Source organism: Bombus fervidus, chromosome 2, assembly GCF_041682495.2.
Source record: "Bombus fervidus isolate BK054 chromosome 2, iyBomFerv1, whole genome shotgun sequence".
Taxonomy (NCBI): Eukaryota; Metazoa; Arthropoda; class Insecta; order Hymenoptera; family Apidae; genus Bombus; species Bombus fervidus.
This window is the reverse complement of record NC_091518.1, coordinates 10401783-10415520: the sequence shown is the minus strand read 5'-3', so window position 1 is coordinate 10415520 and position 13738 is coordinate 10401783. Positions and strand designations below refer to the sequence as shown.

General features: G+C 40.5%; 1 long non-coding RNA gene across 3 annotated transcripts; it reads left to right on the top strand.

The window, feature by feature from the left end:
* The first annotated feature begins 7343 nt into the window (after positions 1–7343).
* LOC139993563 (uncharacterized) lies at positions 7344–12233 on the top strand. Of its 3 annotated transcripts, none has more exons than XR_011801410.1 (3): positions 7344–8757; positions 9935–10393; positions 10755–12233. It is a non-coding gene; the product is annotated as an uncharacterized lncRNA (long non-coding RNA). The 3 variants fall into 3 exon arrangements; XR_011801409.1 differs by having other exon boundaries at positions 7344–8763; positions 9134–10393; XR_011801408.1 differs by having other exon boundaries at positions 7344–10393.
* Positions 12234–13738: the final 1505 nt, after the last annotated feature.

Sequence of the window (13738 nt, the reverse complement as noted above, 5' to 3'; positions counted from 1 at the left end):
TTAATTGATTAGCAATAAATATTATTAATTATTAATTTTAATTTAATTAATTTCGTAACACAGTGATTTCACAAATAGGTAGAAAATTCGTAGTTTTTCTTTATAATTATGGAATATGCAGTAACAGGTATTTTTAAAAATAATTTATTAATGATACGAAGACAGTCCAATTTTAGTTTTCATTGCAGGACTACCCTATAGTCAAAGTTGTATTTGAAAACTCTTTTAAGAAACCCAATAACTTCTTTCTGAAAAACTATATTATGAATTTCATTCTATGAAGTATCCATGGAAGTATTTGAACGCACTTTACCTTCGAAAATTCCTATGGATATATCCAACGAAATTTCAAAATGTTTCGCGTAACACGTACAGTATATTCGTTTCTAGAAGCGTTCGAATAATTTCATGAGCCACTCCAATATCGTATCACGATAGCAATTCGTGCAATCGCCTCGAATTTTATAAAATCGTCAAAGCGCTGTTTGAAAAAAATATTTTCTCCATATGATACACGGTAAACGCGTGCCTACGCCTGGTGTATAGTAGCTATAGCATAGTCCCGGAGGCGAAAGCGAGACCGTGGGCCCGAGCAAGACGGAAAGAGAAACGGGACCGAGAGAGAAAAGGCAGCCCGGGCACTCGGCTTTCGTTTTCACCCAGCCTACTTGTTAATCCGGTGAGTCAATAGTTGTATAACACTGGAACTACGTTGCGTAACCCAGCGTTGGTTTCCCTGGCGACCTACTTGCCTACTAAACTAGACACACATTCTTATCCACCGGTAATCCGTCTCTCCCTGACCGTTTCTAGCCTTCTCCGCTTCGCTATACCCGCGGCGAGAACCGTTTCCTCTCGTGTGCGCCGTGCACGGCTACACTTCCATCGACGAGCCGAGACTCGATCGATGCCACCTCGAAGGGACGCAACCTGTTACGACACATGACGAAGTGGACCCTTGTCGTCTCAACCATACCGACAAAGTTTCGTCTCGGATCAACGAGAAAATATAACTCGCATCGTGAGACGAATCTTGAAAGCTTGCGAAACCTTGAAACTGCGACCAGATCCCTCGGAAGTTAATTAGACGGTTTAATACATGAAACCTATATGAGAGCGCCACAGCGTACAATATGCACTTCGTACGAACTAGCTAGTCGATCTTCGAACACAGATACCTTTTAACTAAACGTTTAAAATACATATTTACATACTTTACGTAAACGAAACATCGAAGATAAGCAATCGATCGAAAGGAATTTCCGCCTTCTTTACTTTTTCACGGCAGACGTATGTTATTGTCGAATAGATATCGAGAAGAAAAAAACGAAAGAAAAAGCAAACGCGGAAACTGTTGCGGTATCGTAGTTTATTTTCCGCGAGGTATAGCAAAAACACGATAACATTTCCGATCTGCTGGCGATACGATAATACCACGATGGTAATCTGAATTTCATTCAAACCATGACCCAGGCTAAGAGTGAAAAATTATCAACGGCTTCCATACGTGGCGAGCAAAACTACATTCGTGGTTGGTGGCGTGCGTTGCGTATACACGGGCTCTCAAGGACCAGACGAACCGACAGCCGAGGAACAAAAATTCGACTTCAAGGAGGCAGAGTTTAACTGGAGGAAATTTCACGACACAACCGAATATCTTCGACATGGTTTTCGATGCTTGCCCGACCTTGGGCCCGATCGATTCGATCCATTTCGCAGATATCGCACGCTCCTGAACACGCTGATTGCCACAGACGCGTCGCAAAAACCGGCATCGATACGTTATTTCGCGTTCGAACAGAGTTCACCGCGATAATCGTGACAATCTCGCGAAGCAACCGCGTGACAAAGTTATAAGAAAGGAAAAAAAGAACAGAGTAGAAAAAGAATTACATTGACCCGCAGTGAAACTGGGACAATGTGCAAGAGCATGGAAAATGAAGTTTCTTTTGCAAATATTAGGTCGTATATGAATGGTTTCTTTAGTTCAGGTAAATGCCGGGGCATTTACTTTTCATGAGGGCAAGTTTAATAATTGAAGCACAGTAGTATATTAGTAAAGTAGCTATTGAAATGGTAAAAGTTTCCTATGTACGTCCTTTGATAGACTACCGTGAGTTTGTTTCAACTTTTCTTAATTTTGCCTGTAAGTTTGCTCTGCTCTCGGTTTTTAAAGTTGCCTTTCGTTAGAAGAAACTTTAGAAAACCAACGATAAGTTAGTACGTTCATTAGTACTAACCTGGCCAAAATCTCTTCTATCCCACTGTCATCACTTAGCCACGTTGATAACGTGAAAATTGTTGCCTGTACTGTTTCTATCAATAAAGTATGGAAAATGGGAAATTTACAAAAAAAATGTATAACCGTTTTAACTAAATAAAATGCTTGGTTTCGATGAATTTCACTGTAAAAGAGCAACTTTTCAACCAGCAACCAACAGGTTAATCGTTATAAAAATTTGTCAAGCGTAAAGGGCCGATACAAGAATCATATCATCATATAGATGGTCTGTCGAATGAATTCACGAATCGTGAGTCGCATGTAATAAAAAACGGATAAATAATAGAAACGTTGAGTCATTCGATCTCGGAACCGATTCACGTGGCGCCCGTGAACGTTATCTATCTTAAGCTCGCATTTAAATATAGAGTCCTCGATGTGTTCCATAGTCAATCGTCTCCGGATTTGAAAAATCGCGGTGTCACGAAATCGATCGTAGAATGGGGTCATCGTAGTCACGCAATTGAATCGGTTGGATAAGAAATAAAACGCACCGGGGTGGACAATAGAGAATATTATGAAAGCCAAATCTACCAGATTTTACGAAATACCTTCGATCAGTCGGACCAATCCACTGATATCTTCTTCGTTGCGATTTATAATGGAAAGTTCGGTCGACGTGTGGTAATCGATATAGCGAGATGTAAATTAAAGCGCCTATTAACGATATCTATCAATGTAATTTATGTCGTATATATGTTATAGGGAATCCTTAGTTCTCGGATTACAAACATCTTTGTTTGTAGCGTTTTATTAAAAGTGTATGATATTAAACGTATAGATAGCCGCTTTAATAGCATCGAAGTACTTATTTTACGTTCCTTTGTGACTGAGGTAAATTCACGCGGAAGAATTATCAGTAACTCTGAGGAAAGAAGAATTTCTTATATTCATTTCAATTAATAATTCCTGGAATTCTTCTCTTACGACCCTCATAGTGTAAAGTATTAGTAACGTCACGCGTTAAGTACGTAACGTCAATCGTATGTTTAATATGTTAAGATTTTGTTGTCGCTTGTTGCTCAACGGACATTAGTAAAATGTAATTTAGCTATTAAAAATTGAACCACATACTGTTTACAGAAAGAAAAAAAAAATGATACTTTGGAGTCAACATTGTCAGATGCCGGACAATGTTTGCAAAATGTCAGAAACTATACTTCGCTTATACTTATGATTCTTAATCTATTATACAATCTCGTCGTATCTTCTCCATCAATTACGCTATCTGGATAATTATAAACGCACACGCATGTAACGCAAATCGTGGGAGGGATATAAAAAGAAAGAAATAGAGAGTGAAAAGAAAGGAAAAGGACTCGCGTGAGTCTGCAACGGCAGACTTATTAACGCCGGTATTGAGATTAAGTTTATTCAGCAACGAGTATGCCATGACACACTAACCAAGTGGTCGAGACCCACTTAAGCTACCGGGTGACCTCCATCGAAATGGAATGGATGGGGTGATAGTGCGTGGTGTATTTTAAGCGTGGTATACGCAACACTCACGGAAAGCGTCCCGACGCGAGGCCGTCCACGCGCGAGTGTCCTTCGATTTTCAAACGGGAAGACCATTAATTGCCTGTACGCTGTGCCACGGCTATCCGCGATTCGCGTTGGACCTTCGAGGAAACGACTGTGTTTGCACGGCACGCGAAGTCTTCTGCGAAGGCCCGATGCATCCTTCGACCAGCGTAAAGATTAATTATTATCGTATGGTTTACGTTTACCGTATTAACGTGGTATATCGTTTCGAGACGTCGTTTCGCGAACATCGTGACTCTTCTTCTTGGAAATGATAAGCTGCTCTTGTTGCGAGTTCTACTGGTCGCGAATAACCAGAGGAAATGAGGAAACTGATGGGACGAAAGAAAGAAGGGATAAGAAAGAAAGGTGGTACGATCATAATTAGAGGACAATACGATTTTTACGAGCACAGATTACAGCTCGAAGGAACAAAGCAGTTTCACTTTCGACTAAAGCGAAATCCGTTTAACCCGAAAATTGGCCATAGCTGGTTGCTACTCGGCTGGCCAGGATCTTTGGAACGAGAAAGTCCCGATAGTTTCGCTGTTTGAAGGCCCGAGGATATTACGATGAATTTCTGCTTTTACGTAATCTCCGTCTGGGAAGTCACGTATTGTCAAATATATACCGAGAGCCTGGTACCCGGTTCGAGTCAAACGGACGAGGATGAAAGTTACGTTACTCAAGATAATACGTTTCACGATGTTCAAACGTTCGAAAAGATTTTTAGTAGACCGTAAAAATCAGTTGAGGAAATATTTGAAACCGACGATATCAATGTTACGACATACTTTTCGTTTCAATCGTGTTCCTTCTTTTATTTAATCGAATTGTTTTCCATCGATCGAAAATCAATTCGATAAAAGATCTTTCGCGAGAGATCGATCGTTTCGCAACTTTTCGAATTCCTTTACTCGAAGATATTCGAATTCAGAGGCAGAAAAAGAAACGAAATTAATGAATATGATAAGAAAATGTTTGCCAATTCGCTTCTCGAAAAGGAGAGAGGGAAAATCTAAAGGGGAAGAGGAAAATCGTCTGGAATCCTTAGATATCGTTTGTCGCGAGGTACATTAGCTAACCGGGTACGTATACATTTCTTACGCAAACTAGCGAAAGTAGGCGGGTGCGAGAGCCGCTCGGCAACGGACACACCAGCCAGCCAGTCAGACGGCCAGCCACACACGTAGCACCGAAGCGAAAGATACGTGAGAGCGCGTGTATATGTTTTCGAGCCGGTCGGGTTGGGAAAAGGGTTGCGAAAGCCTGCCGAAAGCGCCTCCTTCGCACCGAAAGCGAGAGTGGAGAAGGCCTGGGCCGAGTCTCGAAACGGCCTGCCGGAGACATATCTGGGGCCTGTACGTTCCCAACAGGCCTTAATTAACACGTGCTCGGGCTACGTGAGTTATTTATATCGCTCGCGATCGAAGGGAACCGTATAATTGCCCCAAGTTCTCCTCGTCTAGGGAATTTTTCATTTGTCCCATAGAAATGACTGTGCTCGACCAGCATTTTTTCTTTTATTTCTTTTAACGAATTTTTTAAGAAATATTGGTACATTGTATAGCGTACTATATGTGTGAATTTTATTTTTATTTAATTCTTTTAGTGTTGTAATAGAATTTATTTATTATATTATTATTAATATTATTAGATAAAGTACTATTTTTATGTCATAGGAATTTAGCTGCATGCTTGATACGAATTACTGCGAAAATTTCTTTTAGGAACATCTAAATTTGTTATTTGTGTTCCATGTAATTGTAAGTTGTTGGTATAGCTAAATAACGCAAATTTACAATAGATTCTTTAATACAACTGAGTTTTCATTATAATAACAACGATTCCTAGTTACAAAATTTGTATTTGTCCCCATGCAAAATTATTGTACGATTAATGTTCTCAATCTCATTTAGCACATGTAAATAGATATATCTTAAACAAATAGAACAGTAGTAATTATCTCCTCTTAGTCCTAACAAATTCGCCCTTGCGAAGATTAAATTGATCGTAATGCGACTAGTAACCAAAGGAATCGCTGATCGTAAATCAACGAATGATAATAAACACTGGAAATTTTTCGATATGACAATCGTTTCTATTTAAGTCTATTAGAAGAAAGGTTGGAGATTCAAAGGAAGTTTCGGTGAGCTCCGGTTATTATGCATATAAGTACGTATGTTGTAAGACGAGTCCAACAGGAAACATGCCGAGGGAATTAACTGGAAGGGAATGAGACTTAATACAAGCTTGTTAAGCGTGGGACGCCGGGAACACGGTTTTTATTCTCGCTTCTTCTCCCGATTCGTAGGGGAAAAGGAAAGTTCGAGGCTGGCATTGAAGCAGGCCACGGGGAAGACCAACACGCTAGGCTGGAGAGGATGTGTAATGCGGTTTAGATCGTGGACCATGACCAAGTGATAGTGACTTCAAGAATCAGCTGGCGCGCGGCTCAATGAGGTTACGCCGCATTTAAATTGCGTTCCATTTTATGACGGTTGTACGGAAACGGTTCGCTGACGAGCCGCGCTCCAACCACGAGAACGTCGCGCCGTTAGCCAGTCGTTTCACGTAGCCGGCGCGATTCGCTTGCATAAATCATTAGAAAGTTATTGAAACGCGTCGAGGGCGAATTCACGCGACGAGTCCAGCACCAACGAGTATCATTTTGTAACGCGTGTCGTTCGTTTCTTTCGTCGAAGCGAGCGCGAGGGAGAAGAGGATTGCGCAAGAGGTAACGGCCGTGGTAATAATGCGACCGAGTCTGAGAAATCCACAGGTGACAAAAAAGACAGGCTACGAGCGTTTTTACGAGTTTCTAACTGCCCCTCGGATCTTTCAATTTCTTACGCGCCAAAGAAACCGGCCGTTTGTTTTACGCCACTCCTTCTTTTCCCTCTTAGCACCGATCGAAATTTATCTAACGATCTGAGTCGCCTTTTGCCAATCTATATTACAGTATTTTCTCAATTAATATCGATTAAGATGTAACCGATACAATCAGCTTTTCACCGGTTTCGCTTCGTTTTATCAATTACCACCGATTGTTATCTACCTAACGACCCTACGAATTTATTTTTCATCGTTATTCTTATTACTAAAAATCTACTTTTAGATAAGTGCCATCCATATTGGTCATTCAACATCGTGTTCGTAAACTAACGGCGATAGTAATAGAAAAGAAATGTAAAAAAGAAGATAAGACGCTTCTAGGCGTACCTTGACGCCTTTCGGGAGCGGCGTTTACGCGGAGCGTCTCGGATGGCCTTTATTTCCAATAGCACCCTGTGTTTGCATGCGCCACGTAACAATCACATCGATATATCCCTCAAAGAGATAAAAAGCATCGCGTCCTTGCCGGATTCGCGCTATAACGCGGGACGACGCGACGCCTGCGCCGAGTGCGCGGGAGAGGTGCGAGAAGGCGCTGCTGCGTCCACGTACACGCGACCGAGGGAGTAGGACGCACGGACGTGCGGAGGGAGGGCGGGTGGGAAGGAGGGTAGGGGAGGAGGGCGGGAGGAATAGTGGGGAAGGGTGAGCCCGGTGGGAGGCAAGGATTCGTGTCATTGTCAGTGGGTAATCAGGTCAGTGGGCCAGTGGGACGACCACTTTCAATTTCAGTCCTTCTAGCTGTGCAACTCGCCGTGCCGCGCGTCGCGCGTTATCTCGCGCTCTCGCTCTCCGTCTCCCTCTTTCTCCCCGCGGCCGCGATACGTTCGTCTCTTTTGCCTCGCGATGTTCACGCGACTCTATCCGCCGTCCGTGTCGTTTCTGTGCTGTTTGTTAATATCGCGGTACATACATACGTACTCGTAGCTCGTGGTTCCTTTCGAGGGCGTCGTGGTTACTGGTAGAGGGAGGCAAAGAGGGTGTAGTGGAGGGGGGGAAGTACAGGCGCGAAGTCGTAAACGTGGCAGAAGTATGAGTCGCGAGAAAAAGAAGGAGGATGCGAGAGGGGAGAGGGGGAAGTCCTGACACGCGCCAATCACATCATGCTTCTTCGGTTGCAAACGTGTACCGAGCAGTACGCGGTTTAACAGAAAGAAGCGAGAGAGTGATAGGGAGAGTGACAGGATGGTGGCATGCGGGACAAAGGGCGAGGGGAAGGATGATGCACGCGCGATCGCGCTAGCTCGCTCGCCCGACGGCGCTCGCTCGTTCTCTCGCACGGACGCCGGGAAAGATAGCAGAAAGTAGGACGCGTATTAAAAACCACAGACCGTGTCCCGTGGCGTCACTTCTCGTGCCTCGCCGCGGCGCGTCGGTATTACCCAATCGAATTCATCATAACTGGCACGAGAAACGTACGAGCGAGCAAATGAACGAACGAATCGACGGACATATGGAGACATGGACGAGTTGTCGAATTGAAAAAGAGAAAGGGAGGGGGACAACTATACGACGTATAAAAGAGAGAGGCAATTTCGGTGATAAGCGCGATCAGCGCCAAGGCGCGGTGATCGATGGAAACACGGACGTCCAGTATCTTACGATCTATGATAAGACTTTCGATTTCGATGCGTCGATCGCGAGATCCGTGTAGCGCCGCAGCCAAGCACTACGGTGAATCGTGTTTTCTTATTTTCAGTGTTTAGCCGAGGAGAAGAAACGAGTCACTTCCTCTCATTATTGCATTCCCAAACGAAATTTTTGCACGCACAAGTTCCAGAGAAATATTACCCGAGTGCTAAATTTAGCGACTGATCGAAACGAGACCAACGCCGTGGTGCGGCGATCGTGGGAATTATAAAAGGTGCGAGCGCGCCTCTTCCGCTCGAATCAATGATCCTTAATTACGTTTGAAAATTAAGCTGACGCCAAAGTATCGCGCAACGAGTAAATGAATTTTCCTAAGGAATTAGGTCATGCCCTTGAAGGGTTATTCGTGAAAGCTTAAGGAATGTCGGCGTCGACTATACACGCTTCATCGACTATTATTCGACGACGTTTAAGTAAGTACGATCTGATCTTCCAATATAAGCTTACAAATCCACCGAAATTTCATCTTTTCGACATGAACAAATTTATATTGGACAAGATCGAAACTGTAACCTAAGAAATCGATCAAAGAAACGGAGAACGTTGTCGTTTGCGTATCGAACGCTCGTAAATTTATCAAACTATATCGATAAAGGTAAACAAAAGTTACAAAGATGGTTCCCTTCTCTTAAAACTATTACACCAGTCTATTCAACGCGCATGGCTGAATAAATCGAACGTTTCCGCGATGCTAAACATTTTAACACCCCGGCTACTTTGAATGTCGCGCGCATGCGCCCAGTAGTACGGATAGCAATTCTTATATGCGATCCTTTGGGCAAGCTTTTAGATGTTGATACCATTGGGAGGGCGCCACAAGTTAGGAGAAGCAATTTGGCGATGCGAGATATGTACACGTATATGGTCTACTTTTCGAAGTCGGACCGCGTAGACGCGACTCGAGCGCGCATTCAAATACGTTTTGCTTTGCATTTGCAAGTACAATGAAATTATGCAAGCATGTTATATTGCAATTATATGTACTCGCAATAAATCGGTAATAACGGAATAATAGCCGTTACTAATACACCGGGAATGCGAGCTGGGATATTTCCAACGGCATACATTTAGTAACGGTGATCATAACACGGAGACTTACGATCCAATAATACAATTTGTAATACGGTACTACAGAAAAAAATTGTTTTACGATTACTTTAAAAAACACACATTAGGAATAAATCTGTTATACTTGTTACATATACAGAAATAAATCTGCTATACTTAGACTGCGAATGTTTATGCAATTTTATTTTATTATGGGAAATTTTAATGTATAGTAACATAACGTAACATAGACGATATACATAATATAAGAATGAACACGATACGAAAGAATATATGTAATAAGAAAATATGCAAAGTGATACACCTGTCGTAATATTTAAAGATCAAACCTAATTTCTCTTTACGATGTATGCTTGATTGCTGTGTCTATAAAAATTTCAATGTACATAAACATTTACAGTCTAGTTATAACTATTTCAAGTCTTGTCAGTGAATTATGTAATTTCATACGATTAAAAGTAATAAACACATTTTTATAAGATGAGCAGCATAGCTGAAACTTATTTGTAAAACCAGTGGCACTGGAATTCGATCGTATCATGATTACGATACAAGAGGGTAAAAGATGACGTGGACGCGAGGGATGAAGGTTCGGCACCGATAAATTCGCCAACGTATCTATACCGGTGCTGTAGCCCGCTGGGGACGTTGAATAATAATTATTGTTGTTGGCTCGGCTTGGGTGTTATTGAGTTATTCCAATGCGAGTTTATCAAAGTGGGTCAAGCGATTCAATAGCGACCGCCGTGGAGGAGAAACGACCCATCGTCTTAACGTGGCGTGGGAGTGTACGTATAGTAGTAGAATAACGTGCACACGATCAAACACACACCGGCAAACGCTACCGAATTGGTACACGTATAAAAAGTGACGAACAACCAGACCGTAAAATCGGTACCACTATTACGAGGAACAATTATAACGATGATATCTCGTTTCTTTAGATTATTCGAAGAAAATTGGTGGAAAAGATTGGTACGTATTTATTTATATGAAATATACAACTGGTGCAAAAATAGTATAAGGCTGTCTTCTAATAACCGAATAACGTAATTCAAAATATTTCTAGTTTTATTTGAAAAGGTAGATAATACTTTGTTCTTGAATAAACGCGATCTCTTATTTTTTTTTTTTTTTTTTATAAACACGTATGTATCTCAAATATTTGTCTAACTCTTAAAAATTGGAATCTTTTAAAAAAGCTTTAAAAAGCATTTGTTCTTGGATAAATATTATGCTGCATTGTTTTACCAAATTTGTAATTTAAATATTTTCTGATTCTACAAAACTTAAATTTCTCGTTAATAAAACAAACAATATTTTTATCTAATTCCAGGATCAATTTACTCGGAAAAAACAGGAACGCAGGAGGAACAGAATTCGCGAAACGTAAAATCGTTATCTAATTGAAATCGTGGAAAAAACAAATGTTGATTCGGAGCTTGGTGCGAGTTATAATCTCAGTAACGATTCCGTATGTATACATTTGCTCTTCAATCCGTAAAGTCCGCTAATGACTCACTCATTCCACCTTCCGTACGCTCATTATCCGTCGCTAATTATCATAAATCCCAGCTCAATCACGAGAATAGAATGGCAATGTTAATCGACACCTTTTCGGACAAACAACGGTCACATGTAACCAACGTAATTTCGTCACGGAATTTTCACAAGTAGTAAAGAGAGAGAGAGAATAATTACCTGGCTTTCCATTAGCAACAGGTAGAACGACGGACGAGCCATAAATTCCTGTAGGAAAGCGAGGAAACCGGATTTTCTTCGCTCTTGGTGAGAGTTGGGACAACACTGTCAATTGTTGCATAATAGGAACAACAAGGATAAGAGGCGTGTGCCCTCGGTCAAACTGGCAATAAACAAACAAGGAATATTTGACTGAGATGTCACGGGTAAATAAGTAAACTGACGGCAAGTGAAAATACAGCCCAAGACCCGTGGAGAGAACCGAAGTCACGAGTCACAAGAGAACCGAAGAAAGTGAAGAAGGTCGCGTGTCTGTATTGGCAGATCGCTTTCGAAGTCACCGGATGATATTGTTAAAGAAAAGCGAAGAATTATTAAGGAAGTTTGCCATCATTCACGCTACGCGTGTGATTTACTTATTATTTAACCTTCCATAAGCAAACTGAGTTAGTTATGTCCGAGTGTTTTTTTACTGTTATTTATTATTATATTGTTACATTATTATTTTACTCTCGCGAATTATTTTACTGTTTCCGACTTGGAAAAGATCCTGAAGCTATCCTGAAATAGTTATCAATGTTTTTACTACGCCAAATGTTTGAAATATTCCTCAATAAAAATAGACATTTTTTTTGGAGAAATTGTAGAATGAAATTTAAATTAGATTCTCAACTACTCGGTTTGCCTACGAAACATTAAATGTACTAAGAATACGGATATCGAAAATGAGACTTCCGGGGAAATAACTGTTTGCAAGGTATCAGAGAATTATATTATTCCTTCCAAAACCGTTTGGTATTGAATCGTCACAGACTCGAATATGTGTACTAAGCATACTTTCACACTAATCAACCACTTTAGATATGGTTAGTTTCAATGTAGTTACACGTCTTAATGCAACAAGAATCAATTGTACATAACCACTTGAAGTAACCACGTAGAAAAGATTGTATTACGAAATGTCTTGTACAGAAGTTTTATATGCCTCGAAACGCATGCACGATGCGCTCGTAAAAAGGGTAGTACCTAAAGAATATGTAAAGCAGGTTAAACGATGTATCGGAGACACAGCCTTGAATATTCATGAATACTGAACAACTTTTTTGGAATGGTATCACATTTAAATTCCACTCGTCCTCTGGTACCGCGTTCTGCGCTCTATTTGTAAGCATGCACTTTGCACTTTGCTTGACACACGCGTTTCCTATTGTCGTTACGATGTTCAAAAATCATTCCCTATCATTTTCCAAGAGAAAAAATACCTAGAAAAAAAGAAAAAAAAAAGAAGGGACGTAGGGTAAAATTTGCACCTGTGTCCTGTAGGTCTATTTCGTGCCCCTTACTGTGCGAATAATCGTGATTTATTGTGTGCAAACAGAAGATCCAACTTCTAGCGGAAATGTAACAAGTGAATTTCGACGCAGCAGGTAGATGTTGACGTGGTCTATTGTTGGAAAGGGTGTATACATCGTTGAAAGAACCGACCCCATCCATTCGACAAGGGATTGCGACGAATTCGTGCCGGCCACGCGCCGCCACGCTTACGAAAACCCGAGAAAGCTGCAATCCCTTTTTCTACGACATGTTCCCTACTCGAAACAGTACATAGTAGAAGTAAAAGTGACAGTCAACTTTTACGGGACTAATACTTTACCTCTATCTAACAAAGGCAGAAGGACATTCACGACAATGGTCAATGTTACTCGTAATATTTCTTCAAGGGAAGTACTCTATTTGGAGTGAAATACGATCATTATAAAATTACGAAAATTGTCTCCTTGATTCTACGATGATAGAATGATACTGATAAGGTTGCTTTTGATCCATGGAGGAAAGAAAAATACGAAAAAATTACATAGTCATATTTTCTTACACTGCCACTGAAAAGTATTTGGCCACTTTATCTTTAAACTTTACTAAGTAAAGGTATCGCTTATTTTTCACGTAATTTAATTAAAGAGAAATTACAAATAAAAATTACGTATTCATAAATAATGTCTACATTCTGTGGGTATTATTATTTTATCATCACTATATATAAGGTTACCTTTATATAACCAATATTAGTTATACGTATTAATACATATGCAATGAAATGTTGGCATCTACGAGAATAAACGTAACCCTAACCAAGTTATGACACAATTTTTGAACAAAATTTACGAAACATTCCGGTGAAGCTATTTATCCCCGGACTATCTTCAAGTTTCTAAAATACAGATCAGATAGATTCTTGTAAACTTGTATCATATTTGATTCAAGCAATAACGTTTCAAACTAATAGATACATCGATGAATTTCGCGTTTGAAATTTTAATACATTGTCGATCGATTTTCAAACAATTAATAAAATGTATTATTCGTTGATTCACTAAGAAGATAAATCCGTTAAAATGTCGGGAAACTATAGAAAATTTGAAAGTGGCAAAATGCACAGAATATGCATAATTCACAAGGTTATACAAAATACTCGAAATATTCGTATATGGCTAATTATAATATCTAGCGCTAGAAATAAATGAATTTGTTTAAGTCTTATCTCCTCGGTGGCATTCACAAAAATGTAAATTCGCGTAAACATCGACAGTCTAGTCGTAGGTGATAGCGTAGGTTAAATCG